The sequence below is a fragment of the Oncorhynchus clarkii genome, chromosome 22 (genome assembly GCF_045791955.1).
Source record: "Oncorhynchus clarkii lewisi isolate Uvic-CL-2024 chromosome 22, UVic_Ocla_1.0, whole genome shotgun sequence".
In the NCBI taxonomy this organism is placed as follows: Eukaryota; Metazoa; Chordata; class Actinopteri; order Salmoniformes; family Salmonidae; genus Oncorhynchus; species Oncorhynchus clarkii.
Genome location: NC_092168.1, coordinates 52,446,426 through 52,462,902, shown reverse-complemented (window position 1 = coordinate 52,462,902; position 16,477 = coordinate 52,446,426). Strand labels below are relative to the sequence as shown.

Genomic DNA, 16,477 nt, shown 5'->3' with positions numbered 1-16,477 from the left:
TTAACATTGATTGTACTTTTTGTGTTGAGCATCCAGAAACAGTTTCACATTTATTTTGGCATTATCTACATGTTAAACAATTATGAAAAGATATTCACAGTTTTATATTTGTTAATATTCTTGATGACTTTTGTTTGTTATGGGAGAATGTGCTGCTCGGTTTCCTTAACCATAATAAAGATTTTACCTGATAAATCTAATTGTGCTAATGGAAATTTTCGTTTTCATAAATGTAAATACAAGACCATGCTGTACAAGACCACGAAGAAGACTCACGGAACATTTCGAACACTGCATAACAAGCGGCCACCCGAAACGGTCTTGAGTGACAACAAACCTGCCCAATAAGCTTATTCGCTTGAAATACACCCACTTCTGTTGACACGGCCACTTCTGTTGACACGCCCACATTGAGACACTCCACGTCAGCAGTTACCGCCCACTCCGGAGAGGGGGTCTCTACGACTCAGAAAACACGGATGTGACGTTCCAGCTCACCAGATTTGGATTAAACCATTGGATTACAGTAAATAGTCGGACGGAGCGAAGAACAGGAGGGCTGTCAGATCGAATTGAAAACGGTACGGTTCCTTGCAGTTTTTACAAAAATAATTGAATATGTGAATGTAGACGTATACCCTGTAAAGTTATGCATGTTGTTTGAGGCAACATTTTGTTCGGGTGTTATTAGTGGCAAGACGTGTCTTTCTTTCTGTGTAGTCTTATCTATCCGGTGCTGCTGACGCCTGGCATCAAACCGCAGGCGAGCTGTGCGGTCTTGGAACAAAATATACGAGATTTTATTAGAGCATTTTATTTGACATATTATTTCAGAAAATATAATGAATCGTTGACTTGCATTGTGTTACAACGTTGTTATTACGCATATACGCACTGGAGCTGTACTGTCCTGGCTTTGTTTTTGCATCCCACTCTGTAGACGCCGGTCAGTCATCCTCAGAGAGGGGTGGCTGCTATGCTGCTCAACGGCTTGTTATGTAACGAACTGGACATTACGATGCACGTTACTGGGAAAACATGACACTCTTGCAGATTTATACATGTATTCTGTGTCCTATTCGTTATAGGTACAAATCCACTGTACATTTGTTTTACTATATGGTCCCAGAACAACAGTCTGAGTAGGCTATATATACTGTAGGTCACAGAACAGCAGTCTGAGTAGGCTATATATACTGTAGGTCACAGAACAGCAGTCTGAGTAGGCTATATATACTGTAGGTCACAGAACAGTAGTCTGAGTAGGCTATATATACTGTAGGTCACAGAACAGCAGTCTGAGTAGGCTATATATACTGTAGGTCACAGAACAGTAGTCTGAGTAGGCTATATATACTGTAGGTCACAGAACAGCAGTCTGAGTAGGCTATATATACTGTAGGTCACAGAACAGTAGTCTGAGTAGGCTATATATACTGTAGGTCACAGAACAGTAGTCTGAGTAGGCTATATATACTGTAGGTCACAGAACAGTAGTCTGAGTAGGCTATATATACTGTAGGTCACAGAACAGTAGTCTGAGTAGGCTATATATACTGTAGGTCACAGAACAGTAGTCTGAGTAGGCTATATATACTGTAGGTCACAGAACAGCAGTCTGAGTAGGCTATATATACTGTAGGTCACAGAACAGCAGTCTGAGTAGGCTATATATACTGTAGGTCACAGAACAGCAGTCTGAGTAGGCTATATATACTGTAGGTCACAGAACAGTAGTCTGAGTAGGCTATATATACTGTAGGTCACAGAACAGTAGTCTGAGTAGGCTATATATACTGTAGGTCACAGAACAGTAGTCTGAGTAGGCTATATATACTGTAGGTCACAGAACAGTAGTCTGAGTAGGCTATATATACTGTAGGTCACAGAACAGTAGTCTGAGTAGGCTATATATACTGTAGGTCACAGAACAGTAGTTTAAGTATAGAAAGTATGAATATGGACAAATTCATATTATATATTATGTAAGAAATAATTATGTTTTGAAATGTAGCCTAATAGATAATAATTAGAGGATAACAATGTGAGAGGTCAACGGTGAACGGCAGAGCTGTACTGTATGTATGAATGAATGGGTTTTATGACAAGTTCTATTGATGCTTTATGGGCAGAACTTTGCAGAACTTCGATAGGGAACATATTGTTGTAGAAATAATTAGTTTTCTTTTAATCAGAACTCTGTTCTGCTTTATTTCAGTTGTACAATTATTGTTGTATTTTACCTCAAGTTCATATACAGTATTCTCTCTCATATACTTTTATGTGCTGTACATGTCTGAGGAAGAATCCTGTAGTTTTATGAGAAGGCAGACAACCTGTCTTGGCTCAAGGAGAGGAACTATGGGGATTACAGTTCCGATGCCTGAGTGCTGAATGCCTGAGTGCTGAATGCCTGAGTGCAGGATGCCTGAGTGCAGGATGCCTGAGTGCTGAATGCCTGAGTGCTGAATGCCTGAGTGCTGAATGCCTGAGTGCAGGATGCCTGAGTGCAGGATGCCTGAGTGCAGGATGCCTGAGTGCTGAATGCCTGAGTGCAGGATGCCTGAGTGCTGAATGCCTGAGTGCAGGATGCCTGAGTGCAGGATGCCTGAGTGCAGGATGCCTGAGTGCTGAATGCCTGAGTGCTGAATGCCTGAGTGCTGAATGCCTGAGTGCAGGATGCCTGAGTGCAGGATGCCTGAGTGCAGGATGCCTGAGTGCAGGATGCCTGAGTGCTGAATGCCTGAGTGCAGGATGCCTGAGTGCTGAATGCCTGAGTGCAGGATGCCTGAGTGCTGAATGCATGAGTGCAGAATGTCTGAGTGCAGAATGCCTGAGTGCAGGATGACTGAGTGCTGAATGCCTGAGTGCAGGATGCCTGAGTGCTGAATGCCTGAGTGCAGGATGCCTGAGTGCTGAATGCCTGAGTGCAAGATGCCTGAGTGCTGAATGCCTGAGTGCAGGGTGCCTGAGTGCTGAATGCCTGAGTGCAGGATGCCTGAGTGCTAAATGCCTGAGTGCAGGATGCTTGAGTGCTGAATGCCTGAGTGCTGATTGCCTGAGTGCTGAATGCCTGAGTGCAGGATGCCTGAGTGCTGAATGCCTGAGTGCTGAATGCATGAGGGCAGGATGCCTGAGTGCAGGATGCCTGAGTGCTGAATGCCTGAGTGCTGAATGCCTGGGTGCAGGATGCCTGGGTGCAGGATGCCTGAGTGCTGAATGCCTGAGTGCTGAATGCCTGAGTGCAGGATGCCTGGGTGCAGGATGCCTGAGTGCAGGATGCCTGGGTGCTGTCTTGCTGTTGTTGTGAGGGTAGCGTTGTATTTCCTAATTCTGCTGAGTGAGAATGTGGAGTAAAGGTCTTCATGTGACAGAGATCTGTCTGGTTTCAGTTTGGTGAACACCGAGCCCAGGGTGCAGTTACAGGTCACAGAACAATCAGCCTAATGTAGGATGGAAGACACACACGCTCATTCACTGACACACACTGACACTGTGGTGAAGACAGAACCTATCAGGGGGGGGGGGGGGGGGGGGGGGTATTGCCTGTATTTACCTATGGCAGGAGGATACTCAACACTGGTGAAGACAGAACCTATCAGGGGGGGGGGGGGGGGGGGGGTATTGTCTGTATTTACCTATGGCAGGAGGATACTCAACACTGGTGAAGACAGAACCCATCGGGGGGGGGGGGGGGGGTATTGTCTGTATTTACCTTTGGCAGGAGGATACTCAACACTGGTGAAGACTGAACCTATCGGGTGGGGGGGGGGGGGGGGTATTGTCTGTATTTACCTATGGCAGGAGGATACTCAACACTGGTGAAGACAGAACCTATCAGGGGGGGGGGGGGGGGGGGGGGGGGTATTGTCTGTATTTACCTTTGGCAGGAGGATACTCAACACTGGTGAAGACTGAACCTATCGGGGGGGGGGGGGTATTGTCTGTATTTACCTATGGCAGGAGGATGCTCAACACTGGTGAAGACAGAACCTATCAGGGGGGGGGGGGGGGGGGGGTATTGTCTGTATTTACCTTTGGCAGGAGGATACTCAACACTGGTGAAGACTGAACCTATCGGGGGGGGGGGTATTGTCTGTATTTACCTATGGCAGGAGGATACTCAACACTGGTGAAGACTGAACCTATCAGGGGAGGGGGGAGGTATTGTCTGTATTGACCTATGGCAGGAGGATACTCAACACTGGTGAAGACTGAACCTATCGGGTGGGGGGGGGGTATTGTCTGTATTGACCTATGGCAGGAGGATACTCAACACTGGTGAAGACTGAACCTATCAGGGGGGGGGGGGGGGGGGGGGGTATTGTCTGTATTTACCTTTGGCAGGAGGATACTCAACACTGGTGAAGACTGAACCTATCGGGTGGGGGGGGGGGGGGGGTATTGTCTGTATTTACCTATGGCAGGAGGATACTCAACACTGGTGAAGACAGAACCTATCAGGGGGGGGGGGGGGGGGGGGTATTGTCTGTATTTACCTTTGGCAGGAGGATACTCAACACTGGTGAAGACTGAACCTATCGGGGGGGGGGGGGGGGTATTGTCTGTATTTACCTATGGCAGGAGGATACTCAACACTGGTGAAGACAGAACCTATCAGGGGGGGGGGGGGGTATTGTCTGTATTTACCTTTGGCAGGAGGATACTCAACACTGGTGAAGACTGAACCTATCGGGGGGGGGGGGGGGGGGGGGGGTATTGTCTGTATTTACCTATGGCAGGAGGATACTCAACACTGGTGAAGACTGAACCTATCAGGGGAGGGGGGAGGTATTGTCTGTATTGACCTATGGCAGGAGGATACTCAACACTGGTGAAGACTGAACCTATCGGGGGGGGGGGGGGGTGTGTCCTCATCAATATACACTGCTCAAAAAAATAAAGGGAACACTAAAATAACACATCCTAGATCTGAATGAATTAAATATTCTTATTAAATACTGTTTTCTTTACATAGTTGAATGTGCTGACAACAAAATCACACAAAAATTATCAATGAAAATCAAATGTATCAACCCGTGGAGGTCTGGATTTGGAGTCACACTCAGAATTAAAGTGGAAAACCACACTACAGGCTGATCCAACTTTGATGTAATGTCCTTAAAAGAGGTCAAAATGAGGCTCAGTAGTGTGTGTGGCCTCCACGTGCCTGTATGACCTCCCTACAACGCCTGGGCATGCTCCTGATGAGGTGGCGGATGGTTTCCTGAGGGATCTCCTCCCAGACCTAGACTAAAGCATCCGCCAACTCCTGGACAGTCTGTGTGACGTTGGTGGATGGAGCGAGACATGATGTCCCAGATGTGCTCAATTGGATTCAGGTCTGGGGAACGGGCGGGCCAGGCATCAATGCCTTCCACTTGCAGGAACTGCTGACACACTCCAGCCACATAAGGTCTAGCATTGTCTTGCATTAGGAGGAACCCAGGGCCAACCGCACCAGCATATGGTCTCACAAGGGGTCTGAGGATCTCATCTCGGTACCTAATGGCAGTCAGGCTACCTCTGGCGAGCACATGGAGAGCTCAGCGGCCCCCCAAAGAAATGCCACCCCACACCATGACTGACCCATCGCCAAACCGGTCATGCTGGAGGATGTTGCAGACAGCAGAACGTTCTCCACGGCGTCTCCAGACTGTCACGTCTGTCACATGTGCTCAGTGTGATCCTGCTTTAATCTGTGAAGAGCACAGGGCGCCAGTGGCGAATTTGCCTATCTTGGTGTTCTCTGGCAAATGCCAAACGTCCTGCACGGTGTTGGGCACGGTGTTGGGCAAACAGACCCTCATGGAGTCTGTTTCTGACTGTTTGAGCAGACACATGCACATTTGTGGCCTGCTGGAGGTCATTTTGCAGGGCTCTGGCAGTGCTCCTCCTGCTGTTCCTTGCACAAAGGCGGAGGTAGCGGTCCTGCTGCTGGGTTGTTGCCCTCCTACGGCCTCCTCCATGTCTCCTGATGTACTGGCCTGTCTCCTGGTAGCGCCTCCATGCTCTGGACACTACGCTGACAGACACAGCAAACCTTCTTGCCACAGCTCGCATTGATGTGCCATCCTGGATGAGCTGCACTACCTGAGCCACTTGTGTGGGTTGTAGACTCCGTCTCATGCTACCACTAGAGTGAAAGCACCGCCAGCATTCAAAAGTGACCAAAACATCAGCCAGGAAGCATAGGAACTGAGAAGTGGTCTGTGGTTATCACCTGCAGAACCACTCCTTTATTGGGGGGGTCTTGCTAATTTCCTATAATTTCCACCTGTTGTCTATTCCATTTGCACAACAGCACGTGGAATGTATTGTCAATCAGTGTTGCTTCCTAAGTGGACAGTTTGATTTCACAGAAGTGTGATTGACTTCAAGTTATATTGTGTTGTTTAAGTGTTCCCTTTATTTTTTTGAGCTGTGTACATCCAATATCTCCTAATGACAAAAAAATAAAAATAAATTGTTGCAATTTATAAAATATAAAAATCAGAAATATCATATTTACATTAGTATTCAGAACCTTTACTCAGTACTTTGTTGAAGCACCTTCGGCAGTAATTACAGCATTGAGTCTTCTTGGGTTTGACGCTACAAGCTTGGCACATCTGTATTTGGGGAGTTTCTCCCATTCTTCTCTGCAGATCCTCTCAAGCTCTGTCAGGTTGGATGGGGAGCATTGCTGCTCAGTTATTTTCAGCTCTCTCCAGAGATGTTCGATCGGGTTCAAGTCCGGGCTCTGGCTGGGCCACTCAAGGACATTCAGAGACTTGTCCCGAAGCCACTCCTGCGTTGTCTTGGCTATGTGCTTAGGGTTGTTGTCCTGTTGGACGGTGAACCTTCACCCCAGTCTGAGGTCCTGAGCGCTCGGGAACAGGTTTTCATCAAGGATCTCTCTGTACTTTGCTCCATTCATCTTTCCCTCGATCCTGACTAGTCTCCTAGTCCCTGCTGTGGAAAAACATCACCACAACATGATGCTGCCTCCACCATGCTTCAACGTAGGGATGGTGCCAGGTTTCCTCCAGACGTGACGCTGGAAAGAGTTCAATCTTGGTTTCATCAGACTGAAGAATCTTGTTTCTCCTTGTCTGAGAGTCCTTTAGGTGCCATTTGGAAAACTCCAAGCGGGCTGTCATGTGCCTTTTACGGAGTTGTGTCTTCCGTCTGGCCACTAACATAACAACCTGATTGTTGGAGTGCTGCAGAGAAGGTTGTACTTCTGGAAGGTTCTCCCATCTCCACAGAGGAACTCCGAATCCCTGTCAGAGTGGTTCCAAACTTCTTCCATTTAAGAATGATGGAGGCCACTGTGTTCTTGCGGACCTACAATGCTGCAGAACTTTTTTGGTACCCTTCTCCAGATCTGTGCCTGCTCTGACATGCACTGTCAACTGTGGGACCTTATATAGACAGGTGTGTGCCTTTCCAAATCACGTCCAATCAATTGAATTTACCACAGGTGGACTCAAGTCAAGTTGTAGAAACATCTCAAGGATGATCAATGGAAACAGGATGCACATGAGCTCAATTTTGAGTCTCATAACAAAGGGCATGAATACTTATGTAAATAAGATGTTGAATTTAAAACAAATTTAAAACAAACAGATAAACAGTAACAGCAGCATATGTGATGAGTCCAAAAAGTTAGTTCAGAAAGGGTCAGTGCAGATAGCAACTATTGAACTATTGTGACTGCTCGAGGTAGCTTAGTTAGCCCTATTACAACAACACTATGACAGATTATTATAGGTAACGTAGTTAGCCCTATTACAACAACACTATGACAGATTATTATAGGTAACGTAGTTAGCCCTATTACAACAACACTATGGCAGGTTATTATAGGTAGCTTAGTTAGCCCTATTACAACAACACTATGACAGATTATTATAGGTAGCTTAGTTAGTCCTATTACAACAACACTATGACAGATTATTATAGGTAGCTTAGTTAGCCCTATTACAACAACACTATGACAGATTATTATAGGTAGCTTAGTTAGCCCTATTACAACAACACTATGACAGATTATTATAGGTAGCTTAGTTAGCCCTATTACAACAACACTATGACAGATTATTATAGGTAACGTAGTTAGTCCTATTACAACAACACTATGACAGATTATTATAGGTAGCTTAGTTAGCCCTATTACAACAACACTATGACAGATTATTATAGGTAACGTAGTTAGTCCTATTACAACAACACTATGACAGATTATTATAGGTAACGTAGTTAGTCCTATTACAACAACACTATGGCAGGTTATTATAGGTAACATAGTTAGTCCTATTACAACAACACTCATTTCATACCTATTTTAAGGTTTGTGTTGAATTTGAATAAGGGTTTTAGGGCGGGGCTAATGTTAGCTTCACAAGTAAACTGCGGCTGTCACTGCTTTTGAGAGTCATGATGGCACACAGTGATGATGATTCGAAAAATGCACTATTGATTGAATTAACTATTGATGAACTCACAAATAATTAACTTTACACTCACCATTGATAATGTCTTAATAAATAAATAGATAGATATATGAGTTACACAAAGTAGGAAGCTTTATTTTCAGAGGGGATGGATTCTGTTCAAAGAGAGAGAGGAAGGAACAATGCTACTTTATATAATGTTACTCAACAAAGCATGAGAATGGGTTAATGTAACAACTTCCAATAGCACAAGATAAATAATTATATAAACTACTTAACATTAGTAAATTATTGTATATAGCAACAATATGAATATAAAAATAAATATAGCAACTAATAACAGTTAGTAACTCTCATATGTCCTTTCACTCCATCATATACACTGTGTCCATGAAAACCTGCTCTTTCCATGAAATAGGTAATAACATTATGTTGGATTACATGGAAATTATATCCACATTTGTGAGTCCATTTCCTTGGAACTATCTTATGAATTATGTTGCATTAATAAAAAAAACGACCTCTCATTTAATTGTATTTTGACAGGAAATGTCTGGAAAGGGGAAGGGCCTAACAAGCACCGCTCCACTCCCGAACAGCTATAGGCTGCTAACGAGGAAGTGAATGCAGGGAGGAGCCTGAGGGAGGTGGCTCGTGCCTACTGTCAGTACCTGTTTACAGGGAAGCCAATGGTCCAAAAACATTCCCCATAGTTTATAACTATTGCAGTTTGGTGAAATGCTGTTCACGGTCACTGAACTGGCTATGCACTTTGGTCCCGTTCATTTTCTTCACTTCTTCAATCAACAGCAGAAAGAGAGGCAGGAATGTTGCCTCTCAATTTTGGTTAGAGCATGTCATTTACAAACAAATGTAATAGTTATTGACATGCGTTATTGCACGCATGAGATTTCACAATTATTGTCACGTTCTGACTATAGTTTCTTTGTGTTTTCCTTGTTTTAGTGTTGGTCAGGACGTGAGCTGGGTGGGCATTCTATGTTGTGTGTCTAGTTTGTCCGTTTCTATGTATGGCCTGATATGGTTCTCAATCAGAGGCAGGTGTTAGTCATTGTCTCTGATTGGGAACCATATTTAGGTAGCTTGTTTTGTGTTGGGGTTTGTGGGTGGTTGTTTCCTGTCTTTGTGTTCTCTGCACCAGATAGGACTGTTTTGTGTTGGGGTTTGTGGGTGATTGTTTCCAGTCTTTGTGTTCTCTGCACCAGATAGGACTGTTTTGTGTTGGAGTTTGTGGGTGGTTGTTTCCTGTCTTTGTGTTCTCTGCACTACATAGGACCGTTTTGGGTTTTGCCACGGTTGTTGTTTTTGTAATTGTGTTCATGTTGAGTTTCTCATATTAAAAACTATGAACTCTAACCACGCTGCATTTTGGTCCTCCTCTCCTTCGACGGAAGAAAGCCGTTACAATTATTGAATAAAGCGCTCGTGAAAAGGTTGGCACAGCAAAGGTATTTCAAAACATGTGAACACAGCAAACGTTAGAGCAAAAATAGGAAAGCTCTTTGTCAGCAGGTGAAGGGTTTGTTTGTGTAAATGCAGATCAGAGGTTGGCACAGTGGTATTCTTTTTAAGATTCTGCTCATCAAAGTCGTACGCAATTCATTATTGATTGATTCAGTGTTTGTGTTATTGATGACCACATTGCTGTTAGCGCCCTACTCGTGAAAAATGTGTTTAATATTAGCCATAATAAAATTCATACTAATGCTCATTAAATGAAAATCATGAATAATGAAGATTTCTTACAAGTGCATATGGTTAAGCGTGATTTTAATCTGAGAGAGAAGCGTTACTCCTGGTGAAAAGAGGTTGTACGCCACACAATGCTCGTCGGGACACGGCACGATGTAATGTACAGTGTCAGAGGGGTCCGTTTTTTTCACAATTTCTCGAATACTATTGGTCCAATACCATGTCAATCAACGCCTGAATAGAAACATAGCTAACACCCTGTATTTTGATGCTAACACAGTTGCTACAGTTCCAATAGTATTCATTGCTGTTCTATCAGGAGGACTCATCTGCTGTTGTCAGGAGGATTAATCTGCTGTTGTCAGGAGGATTCATCTGCTGTTGTCAGGAGGATTCATCTGCTGTTCTATCAGGAGGATTCATCTGCTGTTCTATCAGGAGGATTCATCTGCTGTTCTATCAGGAGGACTCATCTGCTGTTGTCAGGAAGACTCATCTGCTGTTGTCAGGAGGACTCATCTGCTGTTGTCAGGAGGATTCATCTGCTGTTGTCAGGAGGATTCATCTGCTGTTCTATCAGGAGGATTCATCTGCTGTTCTATCAGGAGGATTCATCTGCTGTTCTATCAGGAGGATTCATCTGCTTTTCTATCAGGAGGATTCATCTGCTGTTGTCAGGAGGATTCATCTGCTGTTCTATCAGGAGGATTCATCTGCTGTTCTATCAGGAGGATTCATCTGCTGTTCTATCAGGAGGATTCATCTGCTGTTGTCAGGAGGATTCATCTGCTGTTCTATCAGGATGATTCATCTGCTGTTCTATCAGGAGGATTCATCTGCTGTTGTCAGGAGGATTCATCTGCTGCTCTATCAGGATGATTAATCTGCTGTTCTATTAGGAGGATTCATCAGCTGTTGTCAGGAGGATTCATCTGCTGTTGTATTAGGAGGATTCATCTGCTGTTGTCAGGGGGAATCATCTGCTGTTGTCAGGAAGATTCATCTGCTGTTGTCAGGAGGATTCATCTGCTGTTCTGTCAGGAGGATTCATCTGCTGTTCTATTAGGAGGATTCATCTGCTGTTCTATTAGGAGGATTCATCTGCTGTTGTCAGGAGGATTCATCTGCTGTTCTATCAGGAGGATTCATCTGCTGTTGTCAGGAGGATTCATCTGCTGTTCTATCAGGAGGATTCATCTGCTGTTGTCAGGGGGAATCATCTGCTGTTGTCAGGAGGATTCATCTGCTGTTGTCAGGAGGATTCATCTGCTCCTCTATCAGGAGGATTCATCTGCTGTTGTCAGGAGGATTCATCTGCTGTTGTCAGGAGGATTCATCTGCTACTCTATCAGGAGGATTCATCTGCTATTGTCAGGAGGATTCATCTGCTGTTGTCAGGAGGATTCATCTGCTGTTGTCAGGAGGTTTCATCTGCTGTTCTATTAGGAGGATTCATCTGCTGTTCTATTAGGAGGATTCATCTGCTGTTCTATCAGGAGGATTCATCTGCTGTTCTATCAGGAGGTTTCATCTGCTGTTCTATCAGGAGGATTCATCTGCTGCTCTATCAGGAGGATTCATCTGCTGTTCTCTCAGGATGATTCATCTGCTGTTCTATTAGGAGGATTCATCTGCTGTTGTCAGGAGGATTCATCTGCTGTTCTATTAGGATGATTAATCTGCTGTTTTATCAGGAGGATTCATCTGCTGTTGTCAGGGGGAATCATCTGCTGTTGTCAGGAGGATTCATCTGCTGTTGTCAGGAGGATTCATCTGCTCCTCTATCAGGAGGATTCATCTGCTGTTGTCAGGAGGATTCATCTGCTGTTGTCAGGAGGATTCATCTGCTGTTCTATTAGGAGTATTCATCTGCTGTCGTCAGGAGGATTCATCTGCTGTTCTATCAGGAGGATTCATCTGCTCCTATATCAGGAGTATTCATCTGCTCCTCTATCAGGAGTATTCATCTGCTCCTCTATCAGGAGTATTCATCTGCTCCTCTATCAGGAGGATTCATCTGCTGTTGTCAGGAGGATTCATCTGCTGTTGTCAGGAGGATTCATCTGCTGTTCTAACAGGAGGATTCATCTGCTGTTCTATCTGGAGGATTCATCTTCTGTTCTATCTTGGGGATTCGTCTGCTGTTCTATCAGGAGGACTCATCTGCTTTTGTCAGGTTGATTCATCTGCTGTTGTCAGGAGGATTCATCTGCAGTTCTAACAGGATGATTCATCTGCTGTTCTATCAGGAGGATTCATCTGCTGTTGTCAGGAGGAGTCATCTGCTGTTCTATCAGGAGGATTCATCTGCTGTTGTCAGGAGGATTAATCTGCTGTTCTATCAGGAGGATTCATCTGCTGTTCTATCAGGAGGATTCATCTGCTGTTCTATTAGGAGGACTCATCTGCTGTTGTCAGGAGGATTCATCTGCTGTTGTATCAGGAGGATTCATCTGCTGTTCTATTAGGAGGATTCATCTGCTGTTCTATCAGGAGGATTCATCTGCTATTCTATTAGGAGGATTCATCTGCTGTTCTATTAGGAGGATTCATCTGCTGTTGTCAGGAGGATTCACCTGCTGTTCAATCCTCCTGAAGGGAACTCTTTGTCCCAGAAAAGAGGGTTACCTCTGATGCGGTTGCATGGCAACCCGTTTGTCCTGTGAAGAGAACTCACATATCCCAGCAATCTGTCCGGGCAGGGGAAGTGACATCAATAAGGTGTGGTGACAGCAAGGGGTTGGGAGTGGCTTGTGGAGGTGGCATGGTGACAGCAAGGGGATGGGAGTGGCTTGTGGAGGTGGCATGGTAACAGCAAGGGGATGGGAGGGGCTTGTGGAGATGGCATGGTGACTGCAAGGGGTTTGGAGTGGCTTGTGGAGGTGGCATGGTGACAGCAAGGGGATGGGAGGGGCTTGTGGAGGTGGCATGGTGACAGCAAAGGGATGGGAGGGGCTTGTGGAGGTGGCATGGTGACAGCAAGGGGATGGAAGGGGCTTGTGGAGGTGGCATGGTGACAGCAAGGGGATGGGAGGGGCTTGTGGAGGTGGCATGGTGACTGCAAGGGTTTGGGAGTGGCTTGTGGAGGTGGCATGGTGACAGCAAGGGGATGGGAGGGGCTTGTGGAGGTGGCATGGTGACAGCAAGGGGATGGGAGGGGCTTGTGGAGGTGGCATGGTGACAGCAATGGGATGGGAGGGGCTTGTGGAGGTGGTATGGTGACAGCATGTTGATGATGCTCTGTTCTGTTCGTTCTGGTTCATATTCACACAGATTAACAAGGTTGCATCCCAAATGGCACCCTATTCCCTGGGCCCTGGTCAAAAGTAGTGCACTAGGGAATAGGGTGCCATTTGGGAGGTTTAGCAGGGTTAGAGAAGTATTAATGGACATAGTCCAGGTTTAGCCTGGGATAGAGAAGTATTAATGGACATTGTCCAGGTTTAGCCAGGGTTAGAGAAGTATTAATGGACATAGTCCAGGTTTAGCCAGGTTTAGAGAAGTATTAATGGACATAGTCCAGGTTTAGCCAGGGTTAGCAAAGTATTAATGGACATAGTCAAATAAAATCAAATCAAATCAAATTTTATTTGTCACATACACATGGTTAGCAGATGTTAATGCGAGTGTAGCGAAATGCTTGTGCTTCTAGTTCCGACAATGCAGTAATAACAAGTAATCTAACTAACAATTCCAAAACTACTGTCTTGTACACAGTGTAAGGGGATAAAGAATATGTACATAAGGATATATGAATGAGTGATGGTACAGAGCAGCATAGGCAAGATACAGTAGATGGTATCGGGTACAGTATGTACAAATGAGATGAGTATGTAAACAAAGTGGCATAGTATAGTATAAAGTGGCTAGTGATACATGTATTACATAAGGATACCGTCGATGATATAGAGTACAGTATATACGTATGCGTATGAGATGAATAATGTAGGGTAAGTAACATTTATATAAGGTAGCATTGTTTAAAGTGGCTAGTGATATATTTACATCATTTCCCATCAATTCCCATTATTAAAGTGGCTGGAGTTGAGTCAGTGTCAGTGTGTTGGCAGCAGCCACTCAGTGTTAGTGGTGGCTGTTTAACAGTCTGATGGCCTTGAGATAGAAGCTGTTTTTCAGTCTCTCGGTCCCAGCTTTGATGCACCTGTACTGACCTCGCCTTCTGGATGATAGCGGGGTGAACAGGCAGTGGCTCGGGTGGTTGATGTCCTTGATGATCTTTATGGCCTTCCTGTGACATCGGGTGGTGTAGGTGTCCTGGAGGGCAGGTAGTTTGCCCCCGGTGATGCGTTGTGCAGACCAGTCCAGGTTTAGCCAGGTTTAGAGAAGTATTAATGGACATAGTCCAGGTTTAGCCAGGGTTAGAGAAGTATTAATGGACATAGTCCAGGTTTAGCCAGGGTTAGAGAAGTATTAATGGACATTGTCCAGGTTTAGCCAGGGTTAGAGAAGTATTAATGGACATAGTCCAGGTTTAGCCAGGGTTAGAGAAGTATTAATGGACATAGTCCAGGTTTAGCCAGGGTTAGAGAAGTATTAATGGACATAGTCCAGGTTTAGCAGGTTTAGAGAAGTATTAATGGACATAGTCCAGGTTTAGCCAGGGTTAGAGAAGTATTAATGGACATAGTCCAGGTTTAGCCTTGGGTTAGAGAAGTATTAATGGACATAGTCCAGGTTTAGCCAGGGTTAGAGAAGTATTAATAAGCTCATTGGTTTTGTAACAGTGAAATGTAGACTTCTTGTGATCCCAGTAGTTCATTTTGGCCTATTTCATAAGGAGGCTGCCATCACTCTCTCCTGTAATAACTACTGTGTTATTGTTATGTAACACCATCACTCTCTCCTGAAATAATATCCTATCTCCTATATGTTGACGTGTATTGTATATGGTTGACTTGTATTGTATATACAGTTGAAGTCAGAAGTTTACATTCCACTTAGGTTGGAGTCATTAAAACTCATTTTTCAAACACTCCACACATTTCTTGTTAACGAACTATAGTTTTGGCAAGTCAGTTAGGACATCTACTTTGTGCATGACACAAGTCATTTTTCCAACAATTGTTTACAGACAGATTATTTCACTTGTAATTCACTGTATCACAATTCCAGTGGGTCAGAAGTTTACATACACTAAGTTGACTGTGCCTTTAAACAGCTTGAAAATTCCAGAAAATGATGTCATGGCTTTAGAAGCTTCTGATAGGCTAATTGACATAATTTGAGTCAATTGGAGGTGTACCTGTGGATGTATTTCAAGGCCTACCTTCAAACGCAGTGCCTCTGCTTGACATCATGGGGAAATCAAAATAAATCAGACATACTTCCAAAGTCCTGGCAAAATGGCTTAAGGACAACAAAGTCTAGGTATTGGAATGGCCATCACAAAGCCTGACCTCAATCCTGTCAAATTTGTGGGCAGAAGTGAAAAAGTGTGTGCGAGCAAGGAGGCTACAAACCTGACTCAGTTACACCAGCTCTGTCAGGAGGAATGGGCCAAAATTCACCCAACTTATTCTGGGAAGCTTGTGGAAGGCTACCCGAAACGTTTGACCCAAGTTAAACAATTTAAACGCGATGCTACCAAACACTAACTCAGTGTATGGAAACTTCTGACCCACTGGGAATGTGATGAAAGAAATAAAAGCTGTAATAAATAATTCTCTCTAATATTATTCTGACATTTCACATTCTTAAAGTAAAGTGGTGATCCTAACTGACCTAAGACAGGGAATCTTTACTAGGATTAAATGTCAGGAATTGTGAAAACTGAGTTTAAATGTATTTGGCTAAGGTGTACGTAAACTTCTGACTTCAACTCTATATATAAAACATGTTGTGTGTGTGTGTGTGTGTGTGTGTGTGTGTGTGTGTGTATAGGTGTTTTTGTGTGTGTGTGTGTGTGTGTATAGGTGTTTTTTTGTGTGTGTGTGTGTGTGTGTGTGTGTGCACTCATGCTCGTGCTTTGTGAAGGGGAGTGGAAGGATTTCTGTCACCATTGTCCCTGTCCAATCTATTATGACTCAGTGTATCACTGTGCCCTTTCACCTCAACAACAACAACAGAAAAGAACAGAACAGCCACCATGTGCAGCTCAGCTCTGAACAGCAGGCAGCATATCCTCCTCTCTTCTCTTGTCTTCTCTCTGCTCCCTTCACACAGTAATCTATCTCGGCTCATCTCCTTTATTTCTCTCTCTCTCTCTCTCTCTCTCTCTCTCTCTCTCTCTCTGTCTCTGTCTCTCTCTCTGTCTCTTCAACTCAATGGGCTTTATTGGCATGGGAAACATGTGTTAACATTGCCAA

General features: G+C 44.4%; 1 protein-coding gene across 1 annotated transcript in view; it reads left to right on the top strand.

The window, feature by feature from the left end:
• Positions 1-535: 535 nt before the first annotated feature.
• LOC139381016 (mitogen-activated protein kinase kinase kinase 13) overlaps positions 536-16,477 on the top strand; it is a 147,376-nt gene continuing 131,434 nt past the window's right edge. The window contains exon 1 of the mRNA XM_071124247.1: positions 536-581. The gene's annotated coding sequence lies outside the window, so the exon portion shown is untranslated. The remainder of the gene's footprint in view (positions 582-16,477) is intronic.